This window comes from Peromyscus eremicus, chromosome 7 (genome assembly GCF_949786415.1).
Source record: "Peromyscus eremicus chromosome 7, PerEre_H2_v1, whole genome shotgun sequence".
In the NCBI taxonomy this organism is placed as follows: domain Eukaryota; kingdom Metazoa; phylum Chordata; class Mammalia; order Rodentia; family Cricetidae; genus Peromyscus; species Peromyscus eremicus.
This window is the reverse complement of record NC_081422.1, coordinates 16,631,714-16,643,151: the sequence shown is the minus strand read 5'-3', so window position 1 is coordinate 16,643,151 and position 11,438 is coordinate 16,631,714.

The following is an 11,438-nucleotide window of genomic DNA, read 5'->3' as shown; positions in this document are numbered from 1 at the left end:
TAGCTCTGGCTGTCCTGGATCTCACTCTGTAGACCAGGCTGGCCTTGAACTCACAGAGATCCGCCTGCCTCTGCCTCCTGAGTGCTGGGATTAAAGGCGTGCGCCACCACTGCTTGGCTCATCCGGCTTTCTTATAGAACCCAGGACCACCAGTCCAGGGGATGGCACCACCTACAATAGGCTGGGTCCTCCCCATCAATCATTAATTAAGAAAATGCCTCCCAGGCTTCCTTACAGCCTGATCCCTCCTCTCTGATGACCCTACCTTGTGTCAAACAGGGAACGAGGTTGCCATGCACAGTTATATGGGTTACTCATTGCACAAGGACACTCAGTCAAAGGCGAGTGAGTCCAGTGCATGCTCAGCTTTCCAAGCTGAAATCAGAGTGGGGAGTCTGTGGTTTTCATAGGCATTTTATAATGGGCTGGCCTTCCTTGGAGCTCAAGCCTTAGGGGACTTATTTCTAACGGGACAGGATGTGAATCATTACATAATACATCCAGGTCCTGCATGGACTCTACAGTGTTCCTTGTGGGAAGCCCTCTTTAGTGTCTTCCTCCCTACCCTCTCTGCTGACCTAGAGCCACATTTTATAACCACTTGTCCTCTCCTGTCACTCACCATCACAGGTATATTACTCAGGGTTCTCTAAAGTAGCAGAACTTATCGAATGAATCTCTATCTATCTCTATAGAAAGGGAGTTTATTAGAATTACAGGCTCTGGTCCAGCTAATCCAACAATGGCTGCCTATGAATGGAAGGTCCAAGAATCCAGTAGTTGTTCAGCTCATGAAGCTGGATGCCTCAGCTGGTCTTCAGTATACACCAGAACCCCAAAGAAGTGGGTTCTAATGCCAGTGAAGGAATGGACTTGCCAGTGAGAGCAGCAGGCAGAGTGAGAACGTCCGTCCTCCATGTCCTTTATGTAGGCTGCCAGCAGAGGTGTGGCCCATTTAAATGTGGATCTTCCCACCTCGAAGATCAGGATTAGAAGTGGGTCTTCAAATGATTTCATTAAGAAAAATAATCCCTCACAGATGTGCCCAGCCACTTGGGTTTTAGTTAATTCCAGGTGTAGGCAAGTTGACAACCAAGAGCGGGCATCTGAACCATAAAGCCGTTTTCTACTGACAGTGAGCAGGCCCCTGGACAACACTGTCGTCTTTATGGGAGAGTCTCGTACCATGACGGTCACCTCAAGAGGTCTCTCCTGGAGTCTGAGTAGGCATGGACACTGGGTTTGCAGAACTGTTGACTTTCATGACTTGGGGATCGCCAGGAGATACCTACCTGTCAGAGGACAGAAGCAACATGAGAGGAACTCAGTGCTTGGAGAGTCAAATCAGGGAGAGCAGCCTCGTACACACAGTGGTTCAGTGTGGCCCATAGGGCTGTCCTTGAGGACCAGGAAGGGTTGGTGCACAGTACGCCCAAGACATGGCCCAGGACTGTTGACATTGGATCATCTTGGCAGAGTTAATTCCTGGGGGCAGTTGCCTTGAGGTAAGACCCAGTCTAGGGGGATCAGAGTGGCATGAGGAGACCCATAGGTAGCTTATCCCCTCTGTAGGCAGGAAGCCATGTGGTGCCAGGACTATCTTGGGATTGTCTGCTAGTGACAAGTGGCACTTCCCCCCACCCCCAGGCCTGGATGGCTGTTGTGTTTCTGTGATAGCTGCCCCCACAGGACACACTAAGTGTTTTATCCAGGTTCCCAGTTCCAGGCTTGAAAGACCTTTTGACACTCAGCCTGCTGGGCCCAGGAGCTCCAGACATTGAACTTCCTGAGAAACATGGATCAAAACCTTCCTCATGTCTGGTGAGATGGCTCAGCAGTAAGTGTACTTACCACCAAGTCTGAGGCCCCAAGTTCCATCCCCAGGCCCCAGGTGATGCAAAGAGAGAACTGACTTCTGAAAGTTGCCCTCTGACCTTCATATGAGTGCCCTTGGGCACACACAACAGGCATAATAGAGAATTTTTAAAAATCTTGTGGGCTGGAGATTCAGCTCAATAGCCAGAGTGCTTGCTCATGCATACAAAGCCCTGGTTCCATCCTCAGCACCGCATGAAGTGGGAGTAGTGGCTTAGACCTACACTCTCAGCACCGGAAGGCAGAGGCAGGTGGATCTTTATGAGTCAAGGTCCTCCCAGTCCACACAGGGAGTCCCTGTCTCAAAACAAACAAACAAAAAAACGGGGCGTGAGGGACTGAGAGCTTCCTGGAAAAGCAAGGGAAGGGGCTGAGGAGATGTCTCAGTCACTGAAGAGCTTGTTGCAAAACTGTGATGGGTTCAGGTCCCACCACCCATGGAAAGGCCAGGCATGGTGATGAGTGCCTGTAGTCCCGGTGCTGTTGGGGACAGAGACGGTGCATCCCCGGGGCTTACCACTGGCCAGTTAGTCTAAACACATCCGCGAGTTCCAGGTTCAGTGAGAGACCCTGTCTCAAAGAGTGAGGTGGAGCCGGGTGGTGGTGGTGCATCCCTTTAGTCCCAGCACTTGGGAGGCCGAGATGAGCCTCTGAGTTTGAGGCCAGCCTGGTCTACAGAGTGAGTTTCAGGACAGCCAGGGCTACACAGAGACACCCTGTCTCGAAAGAAACAAAAAAAGAATGAGGTGGAGAGCAGGGCATAAGCACATGCGTGAGTGTGCATACACACACACACACACACACACACACACACACACACACACATGCCCCCCACGCCCACAGACACATGACCCCCCCACCTCTCCCCCATGCCCACACACACAGCTCTTGCTGAGCTGGCCTTCAGTTTCTGTACCCAGCAAGCACCCACCAGGCTTCCCCTCTTGCAGGCGATGGTCGCTCTTGGTAAATCAGGTCCATTGTCCATTGTTCCTGACCCATGTCAGTCTCCTTTCCCAGAAAGTGAATGACACATTCTAAAGGCAGGGATGAAAACATAGCACACTTGGTATATTCCTGGAAGAAGCCTTGCTCTGTTTCCAGAAAGTCTCACTGGCTGGTGTATGTGTTAAAGAGAATGTTGATCTGGCTTGGACACGGCAGGAGTTGCAGAGAAATTCTGTTTGAGGTTTTGTCTGCCAGCTTGGACAAATTATTATTATTATTATTATTATTATTATTATTATTATTATTTAGTTTTGAGGCAGTCTATCATGTAGCTCAGGCTACCCTTGAAATCACTATTAGCCAAGGATGACCCTAAACTCCTAATCCTCCTGCCTCTACTCCCTAAGTGCTGGGATTACAGGCGTGTCCACTACAGATGGTTTAAGTGGTGCTGGGGGTGGAACCCAGGGCTCCCAGCTCCGTGGGTGCTCACTACCGACTGAGCAACAGCCTAGTCTCACCTTGAACAGCCTTGCCTCTTGCATGGCGTCTGATGTCCGCAAACGATTCTAATGTGCATTTGTCCAGAAGAGTTTTCTCTTGAGTCTGGCTCTGCTTAGCATACTGGGAACATAGCCATGGATGTGACAAAATCATTCCTGAGTAAGGACAATTCTTGAGAACTTAAAAGCCCAAGATGCGTTTTTCCTCCTTAAACCTTAGAGCTCACGGTGAGCTGGGTGTGGCAAAACAAGCCCGTAATCCTAGCCCTCAGAAGACCAGACTAGGAAGCCTAAGTCCCTCCCTCCAGGTTTCCAGATACTAGGATTTCAGGTGAGGGTCTCTCTCTCTCTCTCTCTCTCTCTCTCTCTCTCTCTCTCTCTCTCTCTCTCGTTGTACATGTACAGATCAGGGAACAACTTGCTGGAGCCCACTCTCTCCTTCCATGCGGATTTTGAGCACTGTTTGTTGTTTGAAGCAGGTCAAACTCTAGTCTGGAAGGTTCTAGAACATTGGTGTCCATCAACAGTCCTAGGCTCTTAAGGAATCACCCTTTGTGTCTTAGTTGGGGTTTCTATTGCTGTAATGAAACACCATGGCTTTTTTTTTTTTTTTTTTTTTTTAAGCAAGTTGGGGAAGAAAGCATTTATTCGGCCTACACTTCCACTTTGCTGTTCACCAAAGGAAGTCAGGACAGGAACTCAAACAGGGCTGGAACCTGGAGGCAGGAGCTGATGCAGAGGCCATGGAGGGGTGCTGCTTCCTGGCTTGTTTCCGCTGGCGTGCTCAGCCTGCTTTCTTATAGAACCCAGGACCAGCAGCCCAGGGATGGCACCACCCACCATGGGCTAAGCCCTCCCCACTAGTCACTAATTGAGAAAATGCCTTACAGCTGGATCTCATGGAGGCATTTGCTCAGCTGAGGCTTCTTCCTCTCTGATGACTGTAGCTTATGTCAAGTTGACACAAAACCAGCATACACTTGGCTGGGAGATTTGGCCTTTGCCCCCACTGAGTGTTCCCCTATGTTGAAGGTGAAGCTAAGGGGCCAAGGGCAGCAGATAGATCAACCGTGAGGGTGTCTGGGGCTCTAAGCTCCAGCACTGCCACCTTTTTCTTTAAATTGGTCCCGTTGGCCTCCCATCCCACATACCTCAGGTCCAGCAAAATACAATGAAAAGCATTTGATCAACATCTAGAGACTGTCTTTCACGTGCCTGGTGTGGTGGTTAATCGAGCATGTGTGTGGGATATGTGTACATCTGTGTGTTCATATATGAACGTGGTATATGTGGGCTTGTATGTATATGCATTTGGAGGTCAGAGGACGATTGGCAGGAGCCAGTTCTCCCCTTCCCCCCTGTGGGTTGCAGGGGTGGAAGCCAGGTCATCAGTCTTGGTGGCCAATGCCTTTACCCATTGAGTCATCTCTCTGGGCCTCCACGTTGTTATGTATTTATTTAGAGACATGGCGTTCTGTGTATCTCTGATTGGCCTGACACTTAAGGAGATCCACCTGTCTTGGTCTCCTGAGTGCTGGAATCGAAGGTGTGCACCATCAGGCCTTTCATCTTTGAGGCAGGGTCTCTCACTAACCTGGGGCTCACCAGTCCAATGAGGCAAGAACTCGGCCAGCCAAATGTAGCATGTCTCTGTTTCTCCAGGCTGAGGTTATAGATGTGTGTCATCATGCCTAGCTTTTTAAGTGGGTGATGGGGGTTAAACTTGGGTCCTCATGTTCACCATCAACTGAGCCACCTCTGCAGCCCACTGTGACAGGTTCTGGAATCATCTAGGAGATGAACTTCCAGGCACATCTGTGAGAGAGTTTCTAGATTGGGCTCATTGAGGTGGGAAGACCCACCCTAAATGTGGGTAGCCCCGGTTCATGAGCTAGGAATGAACAAAAGAGGAGATGAACTGAGCACCAGCATCCATCTCTCTCTACTTCCTGACTGGACACAACGTGACCAGCTGCCCGAGGCTCCTGCAGCCCTGCCAGCTGCCATGATGGACTGTATCTTTGCGCTGTGAGCTAAATTAAACCCTCTTTCCTGAAGCTCATATATTGGAATACTTGGTTGACAGTTGGTGGAAATGTTTGGGAAGGATTAAGGACATGGCCTCTTGGGAAGAGGTGTGTCAATGTGGGTGGGCTTTGAGGTTTCAAAAGCCACACCGTTCCCAGTTAGCACTGTGCCTTGTACTTATGGATCAGATGCAAGCTCTTGGCTCCAGCGCCATGCCTGCCTGCCTCCCTGCCTGCCTGCCTGCTGCCATATCCCCCCACCACGATGGCCCTGGACTGGAACTGTGCGTCCCTAACAAACTCTTTCTTCTACACATCACCTGGGCCATTATCACAGCAATAGAAAGGTAATGAAGACACTCCTCAGTTATTTTATCACAACAATGAGAAAAGTAAGACACCTAATTTTGAGTCATTGGACAGCACTGAGCAGGACAGAAATACCAAATCCTGTGTCATGAGTATTTCTGACACAGACATGGTTCCATCTTTTTTTTTTTCCCTAGTAAATGGGGTCATCATTACTGACCCATCTTGCAGATGAGGAAAAAGTGAGTCCCAGAACAAGGAAAGTGCTTGCTATAAATTGTGTATCTAAGAAACAAGGCACAGAGAGGCTAAACATTGTGCACAGGGCCACACAGCATGCTTAATGATAGGGCCGAGCTCCAGATCCTGGGTTGAAGAGGGCACTCATGGAGTCAAGGTGGGCAGGTGCCCTGCTTTGTTTTCTGACACTGTGATAAGTACCAAGACCAAAAGCAACTTTGGGAGAAGAGGGTTTATATGATCTTACAGTGTACAGTCCATCTTGATGGGAACTCAGGGCAGGAGCTGCAGCAGAGGCCATGGAGAAACAGCGCTTAATGGCTTGATTTCCACGGCTTGCTCAGTTTTCTTTTATACCTCCGGACCACCAGCCCGGGGGTGGCACTGCTCTCCACAGACTGGGCCCTCTCACATCAATCGTTAGTCAAGATGTCCCACAGACTAGACTGTAGGCCAGTCTGAGGGAGGCAACTCCTCAGTTGCTGTTTCTTCTTCCTAGATGGCTCTAGCTTGTAGCAAGTTGACAAACAAAACCAAACCCCTTAGCCAGTACAGCAGGGGACTGGGGGAGGAAGGGTATACGCTCCCCTGGGTCATTTTGAAATCCGAGTTGTGGGCTGGTATAGAACTGCCTGGCTTTGAAAATACTTTTAAAAGATGTGTGTGTGTGAGCTTTCAGGAGCTGTCTCTTTTCTTTTGGCATGTGGGTCCAGAGATCAAACCCAGGACCTCAGGCTTGGCAGCAGGTGCTCTCACCCCTCGGCCACCTCACCAAGCCTTTGTTTTTGTTTTGAAACAGGGTCTCATGCAGCCCTCAAACTCACTATGTATCTTAGGCTGGCCTTAAACTCTGGATCCCCCTGCCTTCATTTGACAAATGCTGAACTACAGGCTGGCAGTTTATGTGGTGTTGTGCATGGAACCCAGGACTCCCGGCCTGCTAGGTAGCCTGTCTACCAACTGAGCCACAGCCCTACCACCTGCTCGCTGGTGTTTTGATTTTTGAGACAAGGTCTCATTATGTAGACAGGCTGGCCTGGTCCTCTCAGCCGTCCTCCAGCCTCCGCCTCTCTAAGGCTGGGTCTACAGATTTACGAATGGTCAGGTCCACATGTGGCCACGAGGGGGCGCGAGCGAGCCGATGACTGGCAGGGCTCCTCGCTTCCCGCGTCCCGCAGGAATGCGGCTGGCTGAGCCAGCCCGTGCTGGCCTCCAGCCCGCAGCAGCTGCTTCTGGGATTGCTATCCAGCTCGCCTTCCCCTCCCTGGGACCTGGGGATTGGCCTTGCAGGGACTTATCTGAGCAGAGATGAGTGGCCTGAGGCCTCCCGCCTCCTCCAGGGCACTCAGCCCAGGGCTTCCCGGGAAAAGGGTAGGCAGGCTTCAGGAGGCCAGAAGATATTGCCAGTATCCATGTAACTGGCAAGGGCTGATAATTGGTTAAACACCTAGCCTGTCCAGCACAGAGCAGCGAAGTCTTCCCTAGCAACGCCATGAGTTTACAGATGAGGAACTGAGGCCCGCCAGAAAAGCGCTGTTTCTGCCGTGGATCCCATTAAGAGTGCCCTGTAGTTTCCAAGGACATCAAGTATCCTAGGCTGGCCTCTGTTTAATAGCTGAGAATAACCTTGAACTTCTGATCCTCCTGCCTCTACTTCCTGAGTGCTGGGATTACAGGTATGGACTCCTGTGCCTGCTTCTTTCCTGAACTTTCCTTCTACTGCTACTGCATCCGGCATCGTGTGGGTTCAGGGATCTGAACACTAGTCTTCAGGATTTCAGCAAATGCTCTGAGCCGTCTCCACAGCTGTTTGTATTTTGTAGCGTAGGCTGACCTTAAACTCACTGTGGAGCACAGGCTGGCCTCAAACTTGCTAAGAAGCCCAAGCTGGCTTCAAACTCACAATCCTCCTGCCTCAGTTCCCACTGTGGGGTAACAGGTATACACCCAGTTCCCAGAGGGCTTCTGATCACTACCTTTAATTTCCCCAAGGCTGCGGATGCTGGCCTGGCTTCCTCACCTCTTGGGACAACCATAGTCTCCCTGCCTTTTGTACAAGGAATTCCCATCTGGGCAGTGAGGACATTCACAAGGAGCCTGATGCTGAGAGGGAGGGACAATTCAAAAGCTAACTTTGTCTGTCTGTCTGGTGTTTGTCCTTCTGGGTGTGAATGCCTGGCAGGGTGCTGGAGAGTCTCGTTGCATTAGAACTGAGTGTCCAGCCTGGTGGTCCAGGACAGCGGTGAGATATGAAGTATGGGAGTAGGAGAGACCTGCCAGCTTGTTGCACCTTGGTAGTCAAGGAAGGCCTCTCGGAGGAAGCAGCATTTAGGCTGAGATCGGAAAGTCATCAGCAGGCAAAGTGACATGAGCACCTGTGGCCCCAACTATCTGGGAAGCTGAGGCAGGAGAATCACCTGAACTGAGGAAGTCAAGGCTAACCTGGGCAACCTAGGATGTCAAGGCTAACCTGGGCAACATGCACAAGGCTTTTCACGAAAAAAGAGGTAGGGGGGCTGGGGGGCTGGGAGACATCTCAGGGACAAGGAGATGCTTGGGGGAAGTACTTGCCACACAAGCATGAGGCCCTGAGTTTGAGCCCCCAGAATGGATCGAGCCAGATGCAGCAGCCTGTCTCGGGCCAGCACTCCTACATCCAGCCTGGCATTGGTGGTGGTGAACAAGAGACCGTCCCAAACACGGTGGGAGCTGAGGACTGACACCCCAGATTGTCCAGTGACTTCCGCATGTGTGCTGTGGCGCTTGGGAGCTCACACTCACACACACTCACACAGACACACACATCATATATATACACACAAAGACTGAAAACCTAACAAGTGTATCAAGCGAAGGAATGATGGAGTTGAGAGGGAAGAAAGATGGTCTTATTTCACGGAGGTAACCGCCAATAGAAAGACTTGGGAAAAGGCTGGGTGTGGATCACCATGAGAACAAGGTCAGCCTCAGCGACACAGCGAGACGCTGTCTCGAAACAGGTGGGGCTGTGGCTCAGTTGGCGGAGCGCTTGCCTGGCACACCAGAAGTAATGGGTCTGTCCTCAGTACTGAATAAACCAAACACGGTCCTGCACACCTTAGTCCCGGCATGCAGGAGATGGAAGCAGGAAGGTTAGGAGCTCAAGGTCATCTTCAACCATTTGGTAACTTCAAGGCCATCCTGAGCTACTTGAGACCCGGTCTTACAAAAGAACAACAACAACAACAACAACAACAAAAAACCCATACCAACAAACCTAAGGACCCCACCCCCACCCCCCGCAAAAAAAAAAAAAAATCCGAGCCTTGTGGTGCACGCCTTTAATCCCAGCATTTGGGAGGCAGAGGCAGGCAGATCTTTGAGTTCAAGGCCAGTCTTGAACTAAGTTCCAGGATAGCCAGGACTGTTACACAGAGAAACCCTGTCTCATAAAACAAAAACGAAAAACACCTCCTCCTGCCCCCCCAAAACCCCCAAAACAAAACAAAAAGCCCAGGGCCAGGAGGTGCTTCCGTGGGTAAGCACTTGCCTTGCAAGCCTGGAGACCGGAGTTCAGTCCCCAGAATTCATGTGAGAATCCAGATGCAGTGACGCTCTGTCATCTCAGCACTTCCAAGGAGAGGTGGGGGGTGGAGACAGAGAGAGACCCAGAGGCTCATGGAGCAGCTGTCGTGGAGTGCACAGCACCACAGAAACAAGAAGACAGGAGACAGAGGAGAGAAGAGAGGCCTGAAGCTGTCCGAAGATCTCCACAATGCATAAGCGCATGCACACACACACACACACACACACACACACACACACACACACACACACCCTAAAACCAAAACTAAATGGATGAAAGTAACTCCACTCTGTGATATTCTTTTTTTTTTTTAGAAAAGATTTATTTTGTTTTATTTGTGTGTGTGTGTGTGTGTGTGTGTGTGTGTGTTATGTACATGTGTATGGTGTATGTGTGGTATAGTATGTATATGTATGGTGTGTGTGGCATGTGTGTGTGTGGTGTGTGTGTATGATGTGTTTGTGTGGGTGGTGTGTTTGCATGGTGTGTATGTGATGTGATGTGTGTGTGGTGTATGTGTGCATGGTGTGTATGTGATGTGATGTGTGTGTGGTGTATGTGTGCATGGTGTGTAGTGTGTGTGGTGTGTGCTGGGTGTGTCTAGTGTGTGTGTGGTATATGTGTGCTGTGTTTGTATGGTGTGTGTGTGGTGTATGTGTGCTGTGTGTGTATGGTGTGTGCTGTGGTGTGTGTGTGGTGTGGTTTGTGAGTGTGTGTGGTGTGGTGTGTGTGTGTATACATGTGCTGTCCCCTTGGTGGCCCCTGAAGCTGGAATTACAGATGATGCTGAGTTGTATAACGTGGGTGTTTGGAAAGCAGCCTGGGTCTTCTGTAGAGCAATGAGCACTCTAACTGCTGAGCCATCTCTGCAGCTTCTGTTTTTAATTTTTAAAAATGACAAAAGCTGGGGGAGGGAGAGATGGCTCAGAGGTTGAGAGCACTGGCTGCTCTTCCAGAGGACCTGGGTTCAATTCCCAGCACCCGCATGGCAGCTCACAACTGTCTGTAACTCCAGTTCCAGGGGATCTGACACCCTCACACAGACAGACATGCAGGCAAAACACCAATGCACATAAAATAATTTTTAAAAAAATGGCTAAAGCTGAGTGTGGTGGCTCAGGCCTATAATCCTAGCACTTATAGGTAGAGGTGGGAGGGTCAGGAGTTGGAGACCAGCCTCAGCTATAGTAGAGCCTGAACTCAGCAAAGAAAATTAAGATGCTAAACTTTACATTGTGACTATTTTATCACATTTTAAAAATTATTAGGACAGAATGTTTTAGTGGAAAAAATACATTCTTTTAAACCTTTCCACTGAGAGTAGCATGCTATTCACCAAGTTTAGAACTTGATTTCTTTTAGTTTTGCTTTTTAAACATGTGTTTATTTCTGTGTGTGCGTGTGTGTGTGTGTGGGGGGGAGGTGGGTGTGAACTTGCCACACCTCGAGTGTGGCGGTCAGAGGACAGTTTGCAGGAGGTGATTTTCTCCTCTTGAATGTGAGAACTAGGAGTGGGACTCAGGCTACTAGACTCGGTGGTAAGTGCCTTTACCAGCTGAGCCATCTTGCCTGTTTGTTGAGTTCTCCTCTTGAAGATGCACCTTAGAGTGCTTTCTGCAGGATCCCGGACAGGCTTCCTCATTCTGTTTCAAACCTGCAATGCATTCCGTCTTGTATAGTCATTTCTGGGGCTGGTCTGCTACTGGTGTATCGATGGGCGGTCTCCAGGGTGCTTTGCTGTTATATAAACATTAGAATGAACACATCATTTCACACATGTGCCAGAATTCATGAGATAACTTGGCCCAGGTCTGCGCCTCTGCAATTGCTGTGTGAGCATTCTGAAGCCCATCTCTACCCTGCAGGGCTCGTTGGCTTCCCTGGAGTGTCACTATGGGTGTTCTGGGCCTTCTGCATTGATGCAAACAACCGAACCACTAGGCTGGAGGGATGGTTCAGCGGTTAAAAGCA